We start from the raw sequence: 20,879 nt of genomic DNA, 5'->3' as shown, positions 1-20,879 counted from the left end.
GTCTCTCTCCCTCTTTGGAGATGGACCACACTCTGTCTGTGGAGTGTGTACCTACTTCTAATCTGAACACCCAAACCTCACACCTCATGGCCTTTCTCTCAGCTTTCAATGTATCTCTCTGAATGAACCTACCTTTACTCAAAAATAAATAAATAAATAAATAAAAACTAATTAGTTTGAAAATAATCAAGTCTACCTTCCTTGATAATCCCTTGCCTAACTTTATCACTTTTTTACAAATACAAGAATTTCTTCTACCCTTAATTTAACATAAAACCCATTACCTAAGCTCTGAGCCAGCATATTTTAAAAATATATATGCATATATACACAGGTATGCATATGCACGTTTTAATTTTATTATTTAGTAAATCAAAAATGATTATGAAAAAGATATAAAATATAGGTTTCCCTTCAAATTGTATTTCTCTGCATGTTTCAGTCCCAATTTAGGTGGGTCATCTTCTCCCTAGATGTTCTAAGGACCCAGGTTTCTTCTGACTTTTTACTTTGCCATCCTATTGTCCCATTAAAAGTTTAAAGCTAAATTACTCTATCAACCCCAAAAGAGAAGATAAGAAACAGAGAGAAAGCAGTGTTGCCTTAAGAAACTGGCATGAGACTTGTCTTTACGACTGCTGCTTATTTTGCATTAGTGAGAACTCAGTCATGTGGAAACAGACAAGAAAGCTGAGAAATGTACTCTCTACCTGGACTTCCATGGACCCTACAAAACAAGTGTGGAAAGAGAGTAGTGTGAGAATGGATACTGGGGAAAGTTAGTAAGCTCTGTCATATTGATCCATTTCTATTTTGAAAAATTTAATAATTTAAAAATATTCAACATCTAAGGAAATCCATTAGTATTTTGAAATTGAGAGTTCCCTAGTCACTGTTACTCTTTTAAATTAGCATGAATTTGGTGAAGAATTTCCCTCTCCGAGGGCCATCAGCTTTGTCAGAGTCAGAGTGGTTGTGAGTTACAGTTCACTGTATGTGCTCTACAGTTTATGATGCAATATCACACTCATTTTTGAAAGGAAATGGTCAATGGCACTCTCCTTTCTGAACATTATGTGGCAACTAAAGACCTCAAGATGATTTATAATTAGTAGATTTTTAAAATGTAACTTTATGACAGAATGAAGATTAGAATTCAGGGTATACTTGATAAAATCACAGAAGATAACACAACATAATTTCATAATATGAAAATGTACATTTATTATTTAATTCACACAAGATGAAAATCTCCAAGGAATGCAACTAAACCTTTCAAATGTAATAATTTCTGACTTGTTCTGGATATAAAATCTTACTTATATATCTACTGTCATTTATTTTAAAAAATTTAAAAACCCTAAATGGAATCAGTGTGGGCTATGTAGATGTGACCTCAATTTATGAGGTTTAAAATTTGTGATTTGATTTCTGAAATTTTTAGGTTTTAGATATATATTTTCTGTCCTATTTAATTTCATGAATTTTAATAATACTTGGCAAATAATTTTTAACATCTAAGCTTACTACCAAGGAAATAAAATTTGCTTTTTAGAAGAGTCCCAATTCTTGAAAGTCAAATTTACCACTAACTGAATGGCAGGATCAAAAGAAGTCTCTAGATTAACCCAAGATAAAGGAAAGTTTTGCCTTTGGCTAGATTCTATATTGCACTAGGACTTGAATATAAATATGTAAAATATATATTTGCCCACAAAGTAGAAGGCATGATGGCTTCAGAATTGGACAGCACTGTGGGCAAATAATCAAGAATCAAAATGATATGGATTTCCTCAATACTTACATGCTCATTTCATTCAGTCTTTGTCAGTCAGTGTCCTATGACAGGTATAAGGAATTCAGCTGAGGAAATAAAATAGTCTATGCCTTAATGAAATTTAAATTCTAAGGAGAAAGATAGGCAATAAACATATAATTACAATTTTGATGAGTGTCATAAAAGGAGATGCAGAGAGATCACTTACTAAGGCACCTAATCAGCTCTGAGGAGATTAGCAAGGGAAGTGATATCTTAGTTAATACATAAAGGGTGATGTAAACTTATGTTTGTGAAGATGTAGTCGTGAAGTAGAGGAGCTTCTGGAAGAAGCAATTTCCTGTTGTGATGCCTGGATGTGAAAAAAGCAAGCATGTGTAGAACCAACTGATACCCCAATGACCTGAAGCATTCACAGATGTAGAAGTAGAGGGGGATGAGAGATGAACTTCAAGAGGTAGGCAGAGACAATACCTTAACAATACTTGTCATCTGTATTAAGAATTTGGAATTTATTGTAAATGGCAATAGGAATTAGGAAAGATGGCCAAAATGCTCTATCTCTAGTCTCAGGAATAAAGGGCAGTGGTTCTCTGGTCTACAGCAATAGCAGTGATGGTAAAAAAAGTGACAGATTGAAGAAGGGTATAGATCAATAATACTTGGTGATAGAGCTGAAGGAGGAGTGAGAAAGAGAGAGGAGTGAAGACTGATTCTGAAATTACTGTCTTCAGAAACTGGATATATCATTTTATCACTGAATGAGATTGAAAACAACTGAAAGAGGGGCTAGTTTGAGAGTTTAGAGAAGGGCCATGAGTCTCAGCCTAAGTCATCTTTCAGACATCTAAGTAGGGAGATTAGTGGGGAACTGGCTATGTAATCTGCAGATCAGACAGTTTCTAGGTTGGAGATGGAAATTCAACAGTTCTCAGCTTATTTCTGGTAGAGAAATCCTTGGGAGTGGATGAGATTATTAGAAAGGATATTAAAAGACAACAAATACATGTTAAGACAGGTTAAATCAAGACACAGAATTGAAATGAATGATATTCTTTCACTTTACTAAATGATCTAAATGGAGTGATTCACAAAATTATCAAACACCTAGGAACAAAAAGAGCAACCTTCTTTCCTAAAAAAAAAAAAAGCTAATTTTTAATAATAGGTGCTGATTTCAAGAAGAGAAATGGTCAATTTAAAACAGTTTAAAGAATTATAGAATATAAAAATTAAATAATCTTAAATTATTAATATAAGCAACTAACTCCAATAGAAATGACCTAAGTAAGACACTGACTATAACAGCCTAGGACTAGGACAGTGATGTATGTGTCCCAGTAACAGACTGTCAGTGAATGAAACTGTGTCTCTTATCAGATTACAAATAAAAGATTCTTTGTCTAAAACAATGTTTTTTTCAATGTAATCTCTAGTTGTGCTCAAGAAAAGGTAAGGTGAAAAGTTAAAATAAAGTTTCATTTCTACCATAATGTTTTATTGGGAACATTGGCTCTTATAACAAGAAAAAATAACAATGCACATGTGCACATTTTTGTAGGAATTAACTTTCTCTCCTGAGGACTCATCCTTATTATTCTTATTAATTCTTAGAGATACATTAGTTATTAAGTTCATAATCCTAAGAAAAGTTGGTGACTATGTCTTTAAAGTAATTTGAGCTAACTTTGTGTGGCAGAAAAGCCCACTAGTTACAAGACCTATATTAACACCCTGATTTTAACATTTACTTAAATTTTCTGAACCCCAGGATTTTCACCTGGAAAACAGATTAAAAACACTTTGATCACCTTAAAAACCAATTTGTGAAGAACAAAATGAGACAAGGTAATTGATAGATTTTATTACAATGTCTAAAGCAGCTTAAGTGCCATTTGGAATTTGGTCACGTACATAAAGAACATTACTATCACACAAATCAAGAAGAAAATAAAAAGAAAGACTTCTGTGTCATAACATATTTCCCAGAGCACCATAAGAGCAAAGGAAAAAGATCACATCTGAGTCCACTGATGATACTTCTTGAAGAAAGCCACAATGACATCAAAGAATGCTATTCACTTCCATCTATGACACCTCCATGAAGGAGGAACACATGAAGACAGGAGTAACAATGTGAACATAATGGAACTGCATAATCCAAAACTAAAGATTAAAAAGCTACATGAATGTCCTTGAAAAGCTGAAATTCTTTGAAAACCTGGGAAGTTCATAGGCAAATAAGAGCTTTGGAAATCTCACACACTATATAAAAATGGAAGAACTAAGTGAGTTTCCTTAAGTAAAAGTTGTAAATTGAATTAGCCTTTTCTTTTCATTAAATTTATAAATGTAGTAAATAAAACTGACTTGCTTTCCTAGGAAGATGACTTAACATAATCAGTACTTTTAAAGTATGTTTCCCCCCATTTGACTTATTTGCTCACATTGGTCTTTATTTTACATTTATATCTTAGGCTTTCTCATATTGGCAGTCACAGAAGTGGAAAGTTTAAGTAACTAGCTTTCCTGAAACTTTTGCTACAGTTTCACATCAATATCTATTCTATGTTACAGACAAACATCCTTACAAGTGCTATAAGCAAGGTGTGAGAAGTGTCTGCAGTACATGCAAACACAAGTGACATTAGCTCTCATTTCTCCCAAGAGTCATTAAACAGTAGATGTGAACAATGTAAATTACTTGTCATATTTTTCCATTTGATCAGTTGAAGAATCCCTTTGTAAAATGTGAGGAAGAGGAAAAGTACTGGCAACATGACACCCTTTATGTTCAGTTTGAAAGTTTGTTCAATTTTATATTCACACTACTCTACTCTCTGATGGTCTCTTTTCAAAATGGGATTCCTTTGATAGTCAGGTAACTTATATCTTATTCCTCCAGGCTAAGACCTCTATTTTTGCTGCTTCCTTGGAAAATCAGAATTTATTTCTTCCAAAATATTAAGTAGAGGCTTTTAAAAGGGTTTATGACTTGACAAAAAATGCATTAGCTGTGAACACTGATGAGAATTTGTGCTTGTGGAGACTGCAAGGAGGAGAAAAGTCTCTTACTAACATAATGCTTTTTATTATAAAATATGACTCCCATTAGTTTTGGGCTACAGCCAAGTCTCTTCTCACGGTTTAAAAAGGAGTTACCTTGACAACATTCAACTTAAAAGACATCTTGATCTATATTATGAACACAAAAGAACCCTTTCTGCATTAAAGTGACAACAAGAGTCTGATTTATAATCCTAAAGCAAAATTCAGAGTTAAATGAATCAAATGACTTAGCACTTGTCCCTAGATTTTTTGCAAGGGTGTGAAATCTATGAGGAAAAAAGAATAAATGCTGTCGCAAGTATGTCATCTGTAAACTCAAAGTAGTATATGGGTGTATTAAGCATGCATTTTCACTTTGGTGAACTTCAAAAAGATAATTAGAAATAAGGCAACTGTCTCCTCAGAACTGCAATGCAATTTGTGGTGTTTCTGGACTCATAATAATTGTGAGGTTTTTTTTTTTTTTCTTTCCTCTCTCTTTTTTTAATAGGAGCATGATACAGGTTTACAACTAGTTCACATGTTTCATAATCTTAAACACCCCCAGGAAAATTTACTTCTGGTAAGCTCAGAAAGTTAAACTACCTAGTACTTGCCTAAAGTCTCCAAGCCTAACAACCCTATAGTATATAAAAGAAAATATCTCCACAGAGAACACAGCACAACCTCAAGGAAAAGAGACAAACACTTACTCATTTAAAAAAATCCAATCAGTATCAAGCACTATTCTGAATGATGGCAAAGTTAACAAAATCCATACCCTCATGGAGCTTAAGTTTAAGGATGACTCCAACACAAAGATAACAATTATCTAATAGTTATCTCCTGGGATGGAGGGTAGGCTAGAAAATGGAAGGGACAGGTGGGGTCAGGACATTGCAGGAAAACTTTCAAAAGAAAGTAACATTAAATTGTTTTACATGTGACTAGAGGGGAGGCATATGCTCTGAGCAGAAGGCAAGCCATGAAAGAAAAGCGTGGGCTTGAAGAAGCGTATATTTGAGGGATCCTGAAAAGAGCAGCTGAAGGGAGATGAAGAAGAGACAGAGTCTTAAGTCATGTATTTGGGATCTCTGGGGTAAGAGTCTCTCACACATGGCTTTGAAAACATAATGAGATTTAGGATGAGACTTCTCCATAAAGAAAACCAACCAAATGAGAAATGCTGAGCACAGACAGCTAGGACAGATCCATTCCTCTTCAGAGAGGATGTTCTACAGGCTAAAGGAAAAATAAAACTCCTTCACTTTCCTTTTTGATTTGAAATTCTTCCCAATCTCTATCATAACTACATGGATAATAACTCTCTAAAGAGTGACCCAGTTAGAAATAATTACAAATAATCCTGCAAACTAAATTAAATACTTCTGATATTTACATGCAACTAAATTTTACCTATTAATGAAAGAACTGAACAAATAAAGAAATATACAGTTAAATAATTCCCTCAAAGTGTAACCATAACTATAATGACTAAGACCATAGTTCGGAAATAAATTCTCTAGAATTATACAAGAAGATGAAGGAGATTCTTTTGGATTCCAGACTGCTTTTGTCTTTAGTTTAACACTATTAAATCTGAGTCTATAAGCCATAAGCTTAATTGATTTGTAATCAATTATGTTCAAATAGTTTAACCAAAATGGTTACTTGACTTCATGTACCACTCAGTTGACTGACTGAGGGCAGATGCTTAAGGTTGTCAAAAAAAATCATTTACTGTTTTATGGGAAGAAAATAAATACTCTGAAATACTTTGAATAATTGGAACCTAATAAAAATAATACACTAGGCTTAAAAGTAGAAGGTCACTTTTAATCCAAGTCTAACACTTCCTACCTATATGTTTTTTGCTAGTCCATTTAATCATTTGTAATATGAGATCAGTATTACCTTCTTCTATTCCACAGGAAGTTTAAGGTATTAATACAATAATATATTCTAAGTTGTCTTGTAAATCAAGCCATGTTATATTTGCATTGGAGACTATGAGAGTTGCTTTAAAAATATAGAAATAATTTTAACCAGCCCATCAAAAATGACTGTGTACAGACTTTGTTCAATGTTTCCCCATGCCTCTCTGCTTTCCTAACCTTCCAAGCCCTGCTTGTTTAACAGACTCCTTGTTGTCTGGCTACCAGTTGGACCCAGCCAAGAAGATCACCAGCAGAAGCTTAGAGAGAGGAAGGAAGTTGTGGAGCCCATCCCCACAGCTCTTTCACCACCCGACTATGTGCTTCAGTTGAAGATGATCACAGAGCTTGTCAAGGTGCTCTCTCTCCTGATTCCTGTAACTTCATCTTTCCCTTACTTTTCTAGTTTAAGGGTAGTAACTGTGTCCCACATTACTGTGTCATCCCCTTAAATTTTGCTATAACTTGCTACCCCTTTGTAATTACTTTTACTAAACTCTCTTCAAATTCCCAACTTGTCAATGCAATCTATTCCCTACTGGGGATGTGACTGATACAAAACTTTAGCATTTGATCATATCCAGAACTGCAGAGTATGACATCCTGGTGGTCGTGTTTGTTTGCTTTTTCCCCTTAGTAATATCTACTGATTTGCTTAATTCTATCTCCACTTTTTTACACAATCCACTTTAAAATTAAAAATTCATGTTTTCAAGTGTATTGATTCCTCTTTTAAATCCTTTATGGATGCCTAAAAGTCATATACTGATTTAAAGTACTAATTTACTTAAATCTCTGAACTTGAACTTTTATCTATCTAGTTCCAGTATCTTTCCCAAAACCTTCCCAAATGTTTGAGTTTTCTACAAACAAGATAAATCACTGTACACAACACTGAACAGAGGAGAAGCTGAAGTGTACAACAAACTTGCTTATATAATTTTTCTCAAGGCCTGGAAATTAAAATGTTAAATGTGACCTACCATTTTCACAGAATTTTTCCAAAATATAAATCTCAAAGTATATATTCTATACATTTAATTTTTAAAAAGATCCAAATGTAAACAATAAACAGTAAATCTCTGAATTACACTTATTATGAACATCTTAATTTCTCAGAACTTTGACCAAGATAGCATTTAATAAAGCAACATTTTTGTGATGAAAATTACTTTACTTTGTAGCCAATGGGAGGTATGCCACAAATTATAATTTTTCCTCAATATAATAGATTTGTACCATATAATATTTTATTTTTATGAATCCAGTTATGTGGTTGGTATCATAACTTTACTAGTGTCACAGGTAATAAAAAGTCTAGTCAATATTTATCACACATATTCTATATTAGATTACACAGTTATTAGATTATTTTACAATATTACATATGTGTTATTGCATAGAGTTGTATTCACAAGCCTGAAATCCCTGAGTAAGGTGCTTTCAAAAATCTAAAATAGAGTTGGCAGAAGAACTGTCACACGCTTATGTGTCTTACCCTTATTTGGAAATAATGATAATGACCATAATAACAATTATGCTATAATAGTAAAAGTCAACAAAGTTATGCTAATGGGGGACTCAGTCAGCCAACTAACTAAGCTGCCATTTGTAAGGGGAATTAAGCATCACTGGAATACACTGTAATATGTTTATCAGTTAGTGCAGATTTCCACATGAGACTGCTTCCTGGTTGCTAAGATGAAATTTGAGCTTAATCACCCCAAATAAGCAACAGTAAACAAAATTTAAAATAATAAATAGATTTTTACCAACCCCAATCTCTCTTCCAAGAGGTAAGCTGCAAAGTATAACTGCCATATCTACCGATAAACCTCAGACCAGCCAGCAGAGTTGTTTATGTCTCACAGTCTTAGTCAACCGAAACTGTTAATATGTGGATAAGGCTCTTTACCAGAAGAAAGTAATCTACATCATTGTCTGAAGTTTAAGTCATTCACTAAGCCACTAAGTCTCCCAAGAAGTTTATGATTTAGGAAATTACACACACACACACACACACACACACACACACACACACACACCCCAAAGAGAGGAAAAAATTCCTAAGGGATTTTTTTAGGACAATTACTACAGATGGAAATGACTTAGTAAGTAAATCTATTTCAGCTCCTCCTTTATCTATAAAAGCTATTTTTTACAGAAAGTTATGTTCACACTGAATGTGAAACCAAAAATAAAATAGAAGAGTGTCTGATTTCTGTTACATCTAATAATTACTTTCAAATTTCTGCAAGTGAAGGCCAAGTTGGGATTAGAACAGCTCTTTCCCATGTGTAGCTAAAATTCCAGTATGTGCTGATAAACAAGATGCGACTGATGTTCAACATTAACTACAGAGGTCTGCTAACTAGTCCTTGAGACTTGAGTATTTTATGGTGAAATTCTAACATTGAGGATGTATACAAGAATAAACAATGAGTTTACTTATCTTTGCAATTCCAGTAACTGCCATTTGTCTATTTCAACGTATTGCAGAAAAACTGCTAATGGAAAATCTGACTTGTAAATTTGCTCTGTGATTTTAATACACTTACATTCATCAAAAGTTCTTAGGATTGTCCATGTCAAAAGAAAGTCTGAATTCCTTGGAAATACTTCTATTTAAAAAGTAAAAGTGTCACAAATAATAAAATATTTTCTAAAATAAAACAAAAATAATTTTAAAGCCTTTTGAACAAGACTTTGCAACTTTATCTACTAGGTCATATTTATTCTGGTGAGTGAAAATCACTAACTGTCTTTAAGGAGTGAGAAAGTATTAAAAGAAAAATTCAAATGCATCAAAATGTTATATTATGTTTGGTGCAGCAATATATCTCTCATTATAAATACGAAAAAAGAAGGTGAATTTTTTTTAATAAAATTTCAGTTTCTCTGCCCTCTCATTAAATAAACATTGAACACATTGAACATGGGTTCAGGAGATCAAATATCATGCTATTTGCTTTTTATTTGCATGTTATTTACTTTTGTATCATTTTATTTGCTTATTTGTCTCATTTAATCCTCCCAATAACCCTATCAAATAATTCTATTATCCTACCTTTACATATGACAAGTGATAACATTAAGGCCCCAAAAGGTTAAGTAAATAGCAGAAAATCATTGTTAGCAAGTTCAAACCCAAGATAGTCAAACTTCAAGCTAGTGTTCATACCTCCAAGATAGTTTGCCCTCTGTCGAGTAAGTTTCTATTTTTTTGAATGCTCAGAGCATTTATTCTAAACATTTATTATTACTATTTATTCTAAGAGCTCTAGGTATATACACTTTTGCCTCATGGTTTTTTGAACTCTTTTTAAAAATTTTTCCATGAAGTAATTTTTGGCTTCATTTCACATTCAAAGAACAAACCTGTCCATGTGCCCAGCACTACAGGGAAATACAGTATGAAACATTTTAATTAAAGTAAACATTTTCAGATGGTAGAACAAAATGAAAAGTTGATTAGAATTCAACCCATAGTATGTGGGAACTGGGCCTGCATAAGAAAACCCACTGACCCACTGTGCCCTACTACCAATGTTTACAACAGCTTCAGTGTTCATAATTCAAAGATGATCACTTTGACTTCTCATTAACCAATACAAGCTTTAGGCTACTTGGTTGTTCGATCAACCCAGTTTGCATTAAATAAGTTAGTTCTGGTATATTGTCTAAAACCTTCTGAAACATGCTTTCCAGAATGCCATTGTAGAAAAAAAACAAAAGGGCAAGACCCAAAGATACATCAAATACACAGTACAGAGAAATGAAAGTGCAAACTTACTCAAATTCATTTTCAGTTTTCTGCCCTTTGCTTTAGGAATAAAGGAAACAAGAACAAAGGACTGTTTGATCACTAAGTGCTAAAAACTTCTGTCATAAATTTCATGGACTCCAAGTGACTTTCAGTGGATCTGACCTACCCTATGAAACATGCAGAAAGCATCACCGTAATTTCACTGCTTTGCTCTGAGCATTCACGTCTCCGTGTTATGCGTCCATTCAGGGGACGAGGACACATCTGAGCCTCTCACAGTATGAGTTTGGCGAAACACTCCAGTGATCCTCTGAGTAGAACTGTTCAACAATTCCTGATTGTGGTGCCTTTTAAAGGGCTTATTTTAGTTTTTTTTTTTTATTGAAGTAGTTGATTTACAAAGTTGTGTTAGTTTCTGGTGTACAGCACAGTGATTCAGAAGCGTACTCAACAGCAAGCAGAGGTTCCCAAATCTTTCTTTTCTGGGGGGATGGTTGAGGAGTGGGGATCACGTTGCAGGTGGGATCAGGGGTGGAAAAGTCCAAGCAGGAGATATAAGAACAGATATGTCTCTGGACGCATTAAAAAATAAAAGGCTACTCCCTGCCTGTTTGGATGTTGTGAATAAAACTAAAGATGAAATAGGATACTATCTCATAAAATAGACTGAACCAGTGAATTATAATATAAACATGTGTATGCATGAGTGGGCACTTCTGGAGAAATGAACAACTGTAGATCTTGATGTAACTATGCCACTGGTTTTACCTAGTATTAATTTAAATCCTTGCTAGAGAAGAAAGGCTTTCTACAAAATATTTCTGCAACACACACATAAAAGTTATGCAGAAGGCATTCTGTGCTAGTCAGCTTGCTTCCTGATTGATGCGCACGGGAGTAGGGTGGAAAACTAACGTGAAATTCAATTATAGGAGATTTTTATGATCAAGCAAGGCAATTCCAGTTTTCTCTCATTTAGATATAATTTTCAGTTAAATCCTAATAGATTTAACTCTTCACAGGAAGGCACTGCCTCGATGGAGTCCAGCATAGAAAATTTGTTAATACTCTTTAATGAGACTAAGTAATTTATTTTTGCCCTTTTGTCAGTTTTTTGGGGTAATCAAAAATCATGGAGGTCTGTTGTTAAGTCTATATTTTGTCTCTGGCTGCCCGAGTCTCCAAGGGTACTTGAATTTCAGAGGCATACAGAATTAAGCGTAGGGCATACAAAGCCTCAGGAAAAATATGGAACATCTATTTGAAAATTAATTTTATTTTTAAATGTTTAAATAAAAACACTATTATCTATTAAAAATTTATATTTTAGCACATTTCTTACTATCTTATTAATATTTATAAATTTTGTGTAGGGCTATATCATTTCAGACTATACCTACAAACTCTTGGGGTTTCATTTTCCCTCTCTCTATTCAAGAGGATTTCAGTGGGAAACTCTGAGAAACTCATGAGAAATTACACTAGGACAAACCTGGATTAAATTTTAGAGAAAGTCACCATAATATCATAACCCTAGACCGCAGGCCGCTTGTGAGTATTCACAGTAGATACTTACACAAAGGAACTGTTTCTTCATCTCTGAATTATTGCTGTGTGTCAGCCTGAGATACAGTGCTATCACATTTTAACTTCTCCCAGTCAGGGTACATCTTACAATCAAAGTGATAAGAAATTATAGTGCCATAGTTGAATTGTCAGTATTCACTATAATTTTCCCTAAAATAATGATGCTGTTTACAATCACTGGTGTCTCAGAGTCAATATAATACATTAAAAAAAATCTTTGAACAACCCCAATGTTAATGAGTTTAATGTTACCAAGCCTACTCTTCAAAATTCAATCACTTTTAACCTGCATTGAAATGGGATAAATGTTGTTGCCAAAGTATGCTGTAAGCAGTCAATAAATTCTGGGTGCTACTTATATTTTGCTGGTTGATGGTTCTATTTTCATAAATAAATGCATGAATACATACATACATACATGTACATTGGTGATATATGGTGCTTTATGTTCTAGATACCATCCTATTTTCAAAATAATCCAATAGATGTATTAATATTCATTTTTCTATTGAAGAACATAGCAAACAAGTATAAGAAGTGCCAGTTTAATAAACAAATTGCTTGTTGAGAACGCTAATGTGGTCAAAGTTTTATTCATTAACTGTGTAATGACCATATGAGAAATTTGCTTTGAACTGCAAACCTTCACGAGGACATAGTGCAGATTATATTTAATTCCAGTTTCTTGGGGGTTAAATAAACTATCAGCACTTTATTGTTTAATTGAAAAATAAGTACACGCTTTTAGAGTGTAATGACAATGACAACGACCTTGGCAATAACAATGTGAAGAAAGAAAGGTCAAAAACTGAAAGTCAAAACTGAAATTGATTCTATTACAACTTCTCAATTACCATCTCTCAAACAGCACAGATTAACTCTATGTAATGTGAACATGACTTAAGCCTCCTTTGGAAGAGCCCACTTTTACTACATAATTTGGTTCAGCCACACAAAAACATACTGGGTCATAGTGTCAGTATAAAAATATATATTCACAGATGGAGTCTTGAGAGCAGATAGAAAAGGGGACTTTAGAAATTGAGAACTTTCTAAACATAAAATCTTTCTAGCTGAAGCTGCTGACTCACATGGCCCAACTCACAGGTGTCATCAGACTATCACACCTGAGGTTCCACAGATAAAGGAATAAAATGTGACTCTTGGGTTTGCAGTTTCATGTAGTAGTTACAAGACTTATGAATCACAAGCCAGGACACACAACAATGACTTATTGCTGCAGTTCAATTATACGTTTAATACAACCCCAGTAAAATGAAAAATCTTTTAAAGAAACTTTTATTTTTTATAATCTGTAAACTAACTGCAAGCATAACACAACCAACTAACCAATTAATCCTCCTCCCAAAATAAAACTCCAATATAGAAGAAGAAAGTCATATTCTGAGTGCTGAAAAATAAACATTAAAATTAAGCTATATTTAGAAGTCTCCTAAGATGGGTCCCAATCTTCCCTGCATTTTAAAATTCAAATACCTATCTGTGTACACACACACACATGCACACACACACACACACACACAAACAGATATACACATACATATATTTCAACTTCTATGTACAGCTGCTGACAATTTTAGGGTATTCATAGATGACCTTTTTAAAAAATTGAAAGTTCTCTAGGATAAATTAAAGGATTGCTTTAAAAACTATATAAGCACTTCTCTCAATCACATTTGTAGATCTGTAAAATATGTTCTAAAGACCAAGAGACTTAAAAGTGCAAATAAAATAAAACATATTAAGTGCATTATAAAATTTAGACAATGTAAATATTGACATTAAGTTAAAGTAAGTGTATTTCTTGAAATATGTGGATAAGACATGGAAAAACTCTGGGAATTAGCATTCACTTGGGGCTAGGTCTGGCAATGATTAGATATGTGAGAGCCAATTCAGTGTGATGGGTAAGAGCATGAATCCTGAAGCCAGCCAGCCTGGATTCTTTTCCTTGCTCTGCCAGTTAGCAACTATGAGACACTAGATAATCTCTTTATGCCTCAGTTTCCTCATCTCTAAAATGGAGATAAAAAGAATATCCACTCAGATGAGGATCAGACAGGATAGTACATGTAAGGCATTTGAGACAGTTTCTGGCATGTGGTAGAAAGTTAAAAATATGTTAGCTAAACTATGAAAGTGATCTTATGCATAGAACATAGCTCTATGCATCATAATCTTTCCAGATACAAAACAAGAGCTTGAATAAGTTTTTAAAGTCCTTTACACTCTTAAAATCTTGATGATTTTTGTTTTCTATCACTCAAAATACTTAAAATAAGTAGAAAACATGTATCCATTCATTTATTCAACACTATTTATCAAGTCCCTACCACGTTCTAGGCAGTGTACTAGATATTGATAACACAAAGATCAAAGCCTGTTCCTGCCTTCTAAGAGCAGCTCCAGAGAAGCACCATAGGGCAACATCTTAGATCAGACACTCTAGGACTTAGGACTTTATGATTTTGGGACAATTTCCTTAACCAGTGGTGCTCTAGTTTCCTCTCCTTTGAAACGGGAATGATAATAGTTGTACTCTTATAAGTTTGTTCTGAGGATCAACTGAGTTAGTCAGTTAAATCTTGTGGGCAGAACTTGGAACATAGTAAGCACTCAGTAAATGCTAGTATTATCAGGAGAGTCAGATAGGAAAACAAACACAGTGTGAAAAGTGTGATAAGTGTGATAATGAGGATGAGAAGATGCAGTGGGGAGGGTACGGCTCGGTGGTAGAGTGACTGCTTAGCGTACACAAGGTCCTGTGTTCAATCCTCAGTACATCCATTAGTAAATAAATAAATGAACCTAATTACCCCCAATAAAAGAACCAAAAAAGAAGAAGAAGAAGAAGAAGAAGAAGAAGAAGAAGAAGAAGAAGAAGAAGACGACACAGTGCATGGGGAGCTAGAACAGTAAATAAAAGAGGATGCAAAACAGTGTAGAGTTCAAGAAAGTTTCCCAGAAAAGTTAATATTTGATCTCATATTAAAGAATTAAGACAAGTTGTTGAAGGAAGTGCAGCACGGTTAAATATTTCAACATGAAATATTTTAAGAGTATAAGAGAATTTCACCAAAAGATAAGCAAGTGACTAAACACTTCACTTCAATACACATTGACTGAGGTGTCTACACTCTTTGTCCACTCACTATGCATCTCCATTTCCAAATAAATGCAATATAGCATCCACTGAGTTTGCCAGTAGCAGTCATATGCCAGGAAAAACAATTCAGATAACCGTATTACACCTCTAGGGGGACCTGATCCTAAACACAAATGCCTCTCAAACTGGTAGCTTTTTAAACATAATTTTGGTGAAAGGTATATTGTGGTATTCATGCCATCATATCACTCATCTAACTCTGCCCATGTGATAACTGTCTTCAAATAGCTGGGACACTACCAAGTGGACACCAATTTAACTTACAAATTGCTAGAAGGTGAATTACCAAGAACAAGTTCCAGGAAGGACTTCTATCTAGGAGAACTTTAATACGTAGAACTGCTAAACCCTCTGGGAGCCTTTTCACTACCCCTCCAGATAGTGCCACCATGCTTAGCACTGAAAGCATTCATTAGAGCAGACTGAAAAATCATCAATTCAGGGGTGTTGTAACATGGACTGTGAGAGGTTGGACTGAGTCAGATGTTTTTTGTATGCAGAGAAAAGGTGAACAAAGTGACTTCTAAATCTCCACTCAATTCTAAAGTGCAATTCAATTACTTAAATATCCATTTTACTGAGCATAAAATATGAGTCAGGAAAATGAGGAATTCCCTTATAGTCTTGTTTATGCCTAATGACTTGGTGAAATTATTAACAGACCACCCTTTGAATCTCAAAAGTGTCCACTGTCACTAGAGAATGTTAATTCCTTTTTTTTAAGTTTATTAATTCCTTTTTTAAAGTTATATGCCTCTAGGAGTCTGTCAACCAGCTCCATGGAGACTGACAAGCTGGATTCTACGCCTGAAAATAATAATCTCTTTGGTTTTCCTTCTAAATGTAGGGTTTGATGTTACTAAATGTTAGTGTCATCTATTGCTCCTCTCAGCTACAACCCTAAACCTGCCAGGCCTGATGTGTTGCATACATTTTGTGTAGGTAAGGATGAGAAAACATTTAAGAAAAAAGAGTAATTTCTAAAATCAAGGCAAATCAAAGGATTTAGGAATTTACCTGAATACTGGTTGTTAAAGGTTATAATGGAGGAATCATACCCAAATTCAATCCCTTGCCCTGGAGCCCCACCATTGGTGCCGTATGTTAGGGCTTCATTTCCTCTGATGGATTATAAATACAATGTTGAAATGCTAATTCTCATCTACGTCCTAGTCAACAATCATGGTGTGACTGAAGATTTAGAAAATGGACTTGTCAAATGTGCAGATGGCCTAAAGTTATGATTAAAATATAATTTGTTGGATAACAGGTTAAAGATTCTTAAAGTTCTAAATAGGCTAAAACAAAAAGCCCACTCAGAAAAATACAATTTAATGTAGATAAATTAAAAGTCTTACTTTTAGCTTAAAATGAAACCAAAAGGATATATGAGAAAAGACAGGTGTAAAATTGTTCACATGAAGAAACCCCCTGAGCGCGGGCACGGAAGACTGACGGCACGCGGCTGGAAGGCGGCTCCGCCCAGTGGGGTTGGGGTGGCGGTGGGGGTCCGGGGCAGCGCGGCCGCGGTGGGAGCCGCCTAGTGTTGGGCTCCTCCGCTCCTGGGGCGCGGGGTGCGCGGCGGCGGTGCTGGGAGGCGGGGCGCCGCTAAGGGGAGACGCCCTTCGGCGCTGGCGGACCCGTGGGGCTGCCTGGCGCGCGGGGCGCTCTGGGAGTTTTAGTGGCGGAGGTGGAGCGAGCTGTGCCGCACGCGGGGCCTCCGGCTCAGGCGGAAGCGTTTACGGCTCTGCCCGGGCTACACAGGACCATTTTCTCCCAGAGAGTCTCACCCTGTTCCTGGCAGCTGGCAACACTTAGGGGCAGATAGCCGTCTTTAGCTTGTCTGCTGCTTTGAGCTCCGAGGCCAGAGAGGAAAGTAAAAAGCCCGTGGTGACCTTCCAAGACCACGATGGGCCTGTCTACAGCATGGTCTGCCCTGATCGACATCTGCTCGGTGCTGGGGATGGGGAGGCGAAGGCCTGGCTTTGGGCAGGGATCCTCAAGAAGGGCTGTAAGGAGCTGCTGCTCCTTACATCAGCCCCCATACAGGACCAGCCTGGAAGTACCTGAGGTCCGTGCTTTGCTTCTCCTCCCCAAGGAGAAATCCCTCTTCCTGGCTGGGGGAGACTGTCAGCTGCATTCGATGGACCTTGAGATGGGGACCTTCAGGCGGGCCCTCCGAGGCCACACCGACTACATCCACTTCCTGGCACTGCGGGAGCAGAGCCCTGAGGTGCTGTCAGGTGACGAGGATGGGGCTGTGCGGCTTTGGGACCTCTGCCCACCCAAGGAGGTCCAGACTACCGAGGTCAAAAGCACGAGGAGTGCTCGAGGTCCCACAGTGGGTGCTGGATCGGATGTTTGGCAACTGACTCAGACTGGATGGTCGGTGTAGGTGGCCCAGCGCTCACCCTCTGGCACCTCCGATCCTCCACACCCACCACCATCTTCCCTATGTGGGCACCACAGAAGCACGTCACCTTCTACCAGGAGCTGATTCTATCAGCGGCCAGGGTCGCTGCGTCAGCCAGTGGCAGCTAAGTGAGGAGCTCAAGGCCCGGGTGCCTGGCTCCTCCCCAGGGCTGCTAAGACTCAGCCTCAGCCAGCAAGCAGCAGCCCCTGAGTGCAAGGTCCTGACAGCCGCAGGCAACAGCTGCAGGGTGGATGTCTTCACCAACGTAGGCTACCAAGCTTTCTCCCTGTCCTTCTGACCTCCAGCGACACCCCCACCTCCATCTCGGGTTTGGAGCGTTTTTTTTCTTCTTTTTTTATACAAATAAAATTTCGGGCTTTTCAAAGAAAGGAAGAAAAGAACCTAGGGAATTATTTGGGATAGTATGATCCAATGGTGTGATAAAGACACTAAGAATGGTAATATTTATGTTGAAAGAAAAGTAAAATGTCCAGACCAATAAGTGAAACAGTCCCATGGTGTTTTACATTGTTAGGACCATGGGTGGTACTGTGTTCAGCTCTATAATTTAAGGTAAAATAGACCGAAGTCTATTAAGAACAAATAAAGAGGCAAAGAATGTATAGCTGGGCAAACAGATGTTAGGGAGGTAAAATAACAGCACAACAGTAACGATACTATACTGACTGCACCATTGATAAAGCAGTGCTTTCTGTGCGCTGGAGACACTTTAAGTAAGTTGTCTGCTTTAACTCCTGCATAAATCCTAGGAAATAATACTAGTGGTTCCTTTTTTCAGGTGAGGAATCTGATGCTCAGGAAAGTAAGTTGTCTAGGATTACTTCCATACTAAATAATTGAAGGCATTTGTGTAGAAGAGAGAAAGACATTCTTTCCAAGGGGAAAGGAATAGAAGCTACAACTGGGTGCAAAAGAAAAAGTCCTAGTATTCATAACTGCATTAGGATGAAACTGCCTGCCTACCAGCAGGTTCTCGTTTGCTGCATGTAATCATGCTGAGGTGAGCCGAAAAGAAGAGAATTTACAGAAAAAAACATTCCTGTGGCTGATTGTGAGGTGGGGTTAAGTAACCTTCAGGTTTTCCTCCAACGTTAAAGTCCATGCTTCTAATTTTGAGAAATGGGGTACATTTTTTACCTTGGTATTATACACTACTTAGATCAGATCAAATAAAATCAAATTGAAAAAGTCATTCAAACAGTTGTGCTGAACTGACAGGTCTCTTTAATCAAAATAGCTGTTCCAGTTAATCTGTGTAGATGTATCCATTAATCTATTTCTGTAAATGTCACATTTCAATTGGGTTTTCTATTTGTAAAAGCAATTTTATGAATATTATCTATACATCATATTAGTAGCAAGAATATTAGCAAAGTCTTTGCCCACAAGTTTATGGAGTATAGTTAGTTCACAGTCTCTCCCTGCCCCACTAGACACACGCAGGAGCCGGTGCTGCTGAGCGGGAGGAGCCTCCGACAAGCTCATTCATAACTAAGAGAGAATCTCAGCCACTTTGGCAATAGAAAATAAGAATTCTAAACCATTTCTGGAACCTGTATCCTCCCTGAAATATAAATTCCTGAAATCTTACATGAGGCCTGTGGTAAGTAGAAGGAAACCTTTCAATTGAATTGGCACCACATGGGTTTTGTATATCTAACCAGTTTCTTTCCCCTCCCCTCACCCCATTTTTGTCAGTTTTCAGTCAAATTCAGGTGATTAAAAAAAAAAAAAAGAACAATAACCTTGGGTTGTGTTCATGAAGCTACAATAGAGAAACTGGAAGAACCCAGAGCAAATACTTGTTACTTGGGGAAGTCAAACCGCAAAACGCTAGGGTTTCCCTGATAAAAAGATAGGCATAAAATATAGACAAGGTGGGCTCATTCATTTCGTTCTTTTCTTTCCTTTTTTTTAATTTAGTTCTTTACTTTGTTTTTTTCTTTTTTTTGTAAATGTGTGTGTCTATAGCATGTCAGTAGCTGAACAGTTCAAATCCTGACCAAGTCCATCCTTTATTTTGTACTCTCACTGTGTTTCTCTCTTCTGTATCTCTACTTTATTGTGTTACCTTAGAATTATTTGTGTGTCCATTGCTTAATATCCGTTTCCTCACTAGACTGTCTGCCCTATGAGGGAAGGTATAATGTCTGTTTTCGCTCACCCTTATCCCTAGAGTTTCAGCGCAATGCTGCCATGCATGGTGCCAGTCAATAAGTACTCAGTGAATGAATAAATTAACGAATGCAACCTTGGAGAGCAAATTTTGATTAACCACAGGCTTTATAAATCATTTACACAGGAAAGCTCCAGGACAGGCTTTATTTTATCCAAAGAATATCTTTGCAGAGAAGTTTAAGGAAAAACCAGTCTCACACTGTTGGAGAACACTACCATTAACTGTTTCATTTCTGAAAAATAAAAAGGACAATAAACAGCCCACAAATCAGCCTGAAATTGGCCAAAGTCTAAAATGTTTTTTCTTTCCTAATTTATGTGATTTTATCACTACAATCTTTTTTTTTTTTTTTTGGAAAGCCAAGCCAGATTTCTGGCTTTTCAAATTATACTTCACAAGTTCCTCTCTAACACACAACAGGTATGTCTTGAGTCACCATGCAATGAGATCTGACATCAGGCAATATAGATAACACTGTACCACATCTTAAGAATACCTTCCATGAGGCATACAAAAGAATAGCATGACGCAGATTTTGCTGGCTTGCTTAAGTGGTGCCTTTAAGCACTTCCTGTAAGCTGAAATGAGCAGGGAATCTTTCACCACTGACCTGCGTGCAATCTACGTGATGTTCATTACAACTGTTATGGAATAGACAAGTCAAAGCCATACCCATATTCACAAACTAGAATACTTCACAGATCTGATTTGATATAATGAAAATTAGAGGATATTTTGTTTTATAGTAAATATTTCAATAAAATGATATAGCTCTGATTTCTTGTTCTGTTACAACTCGTAGCCCTTCTAATGATAGACAAAGGAAATTAATATATTTTGGGGGAAATTATATCCTAGATTTTTCTTACTAAAGGTATAATCCTGTAGCCTCAAGGGCCTGGAAGAATGGCATTCACAGAGGCTATAATGTTTTGGTAGGTATGTGCTATCAGCAAATTTCCTAATT

General features: G+C 36.3%; 1 pseudogene; it reads left to right on the top strand.

Moving 5' to 3' along the window:
* Positions 1–15,753: 15,753 nt before the first annotated feature.
* On the top strand, positions 15,754–18,076 carry LOC105064480 (THO complex subunit 6 pseudogene; annotated as a pseudogene).
* Positions 18,077–20,879: the final 2,803 nt, after the last annotated feature.

This window comes from Camelus bactrianus, unplaced genomic scaffold (assembly GCF_048773025.1).
Source record: "Camelus bactrianus isolate YW-2024 breed Bactrian camel unplaced genomic scaffold, ASM4877302v1 HiC_scaffold_33, whole genome shotgun sequence".
In the NCBI taxonomy this organism is placed as follows: Eukaryota; Metazoa; Chordata; class Mammalia; order Artiodactyla; family Camelidae; genus Camelus; species Camelus bactrianus.
The sequence above is the reverse complement of the archived record's forward strand: the minus strand, read 5'-3'. Positions and strand labels throughout refer to the sequence as shown.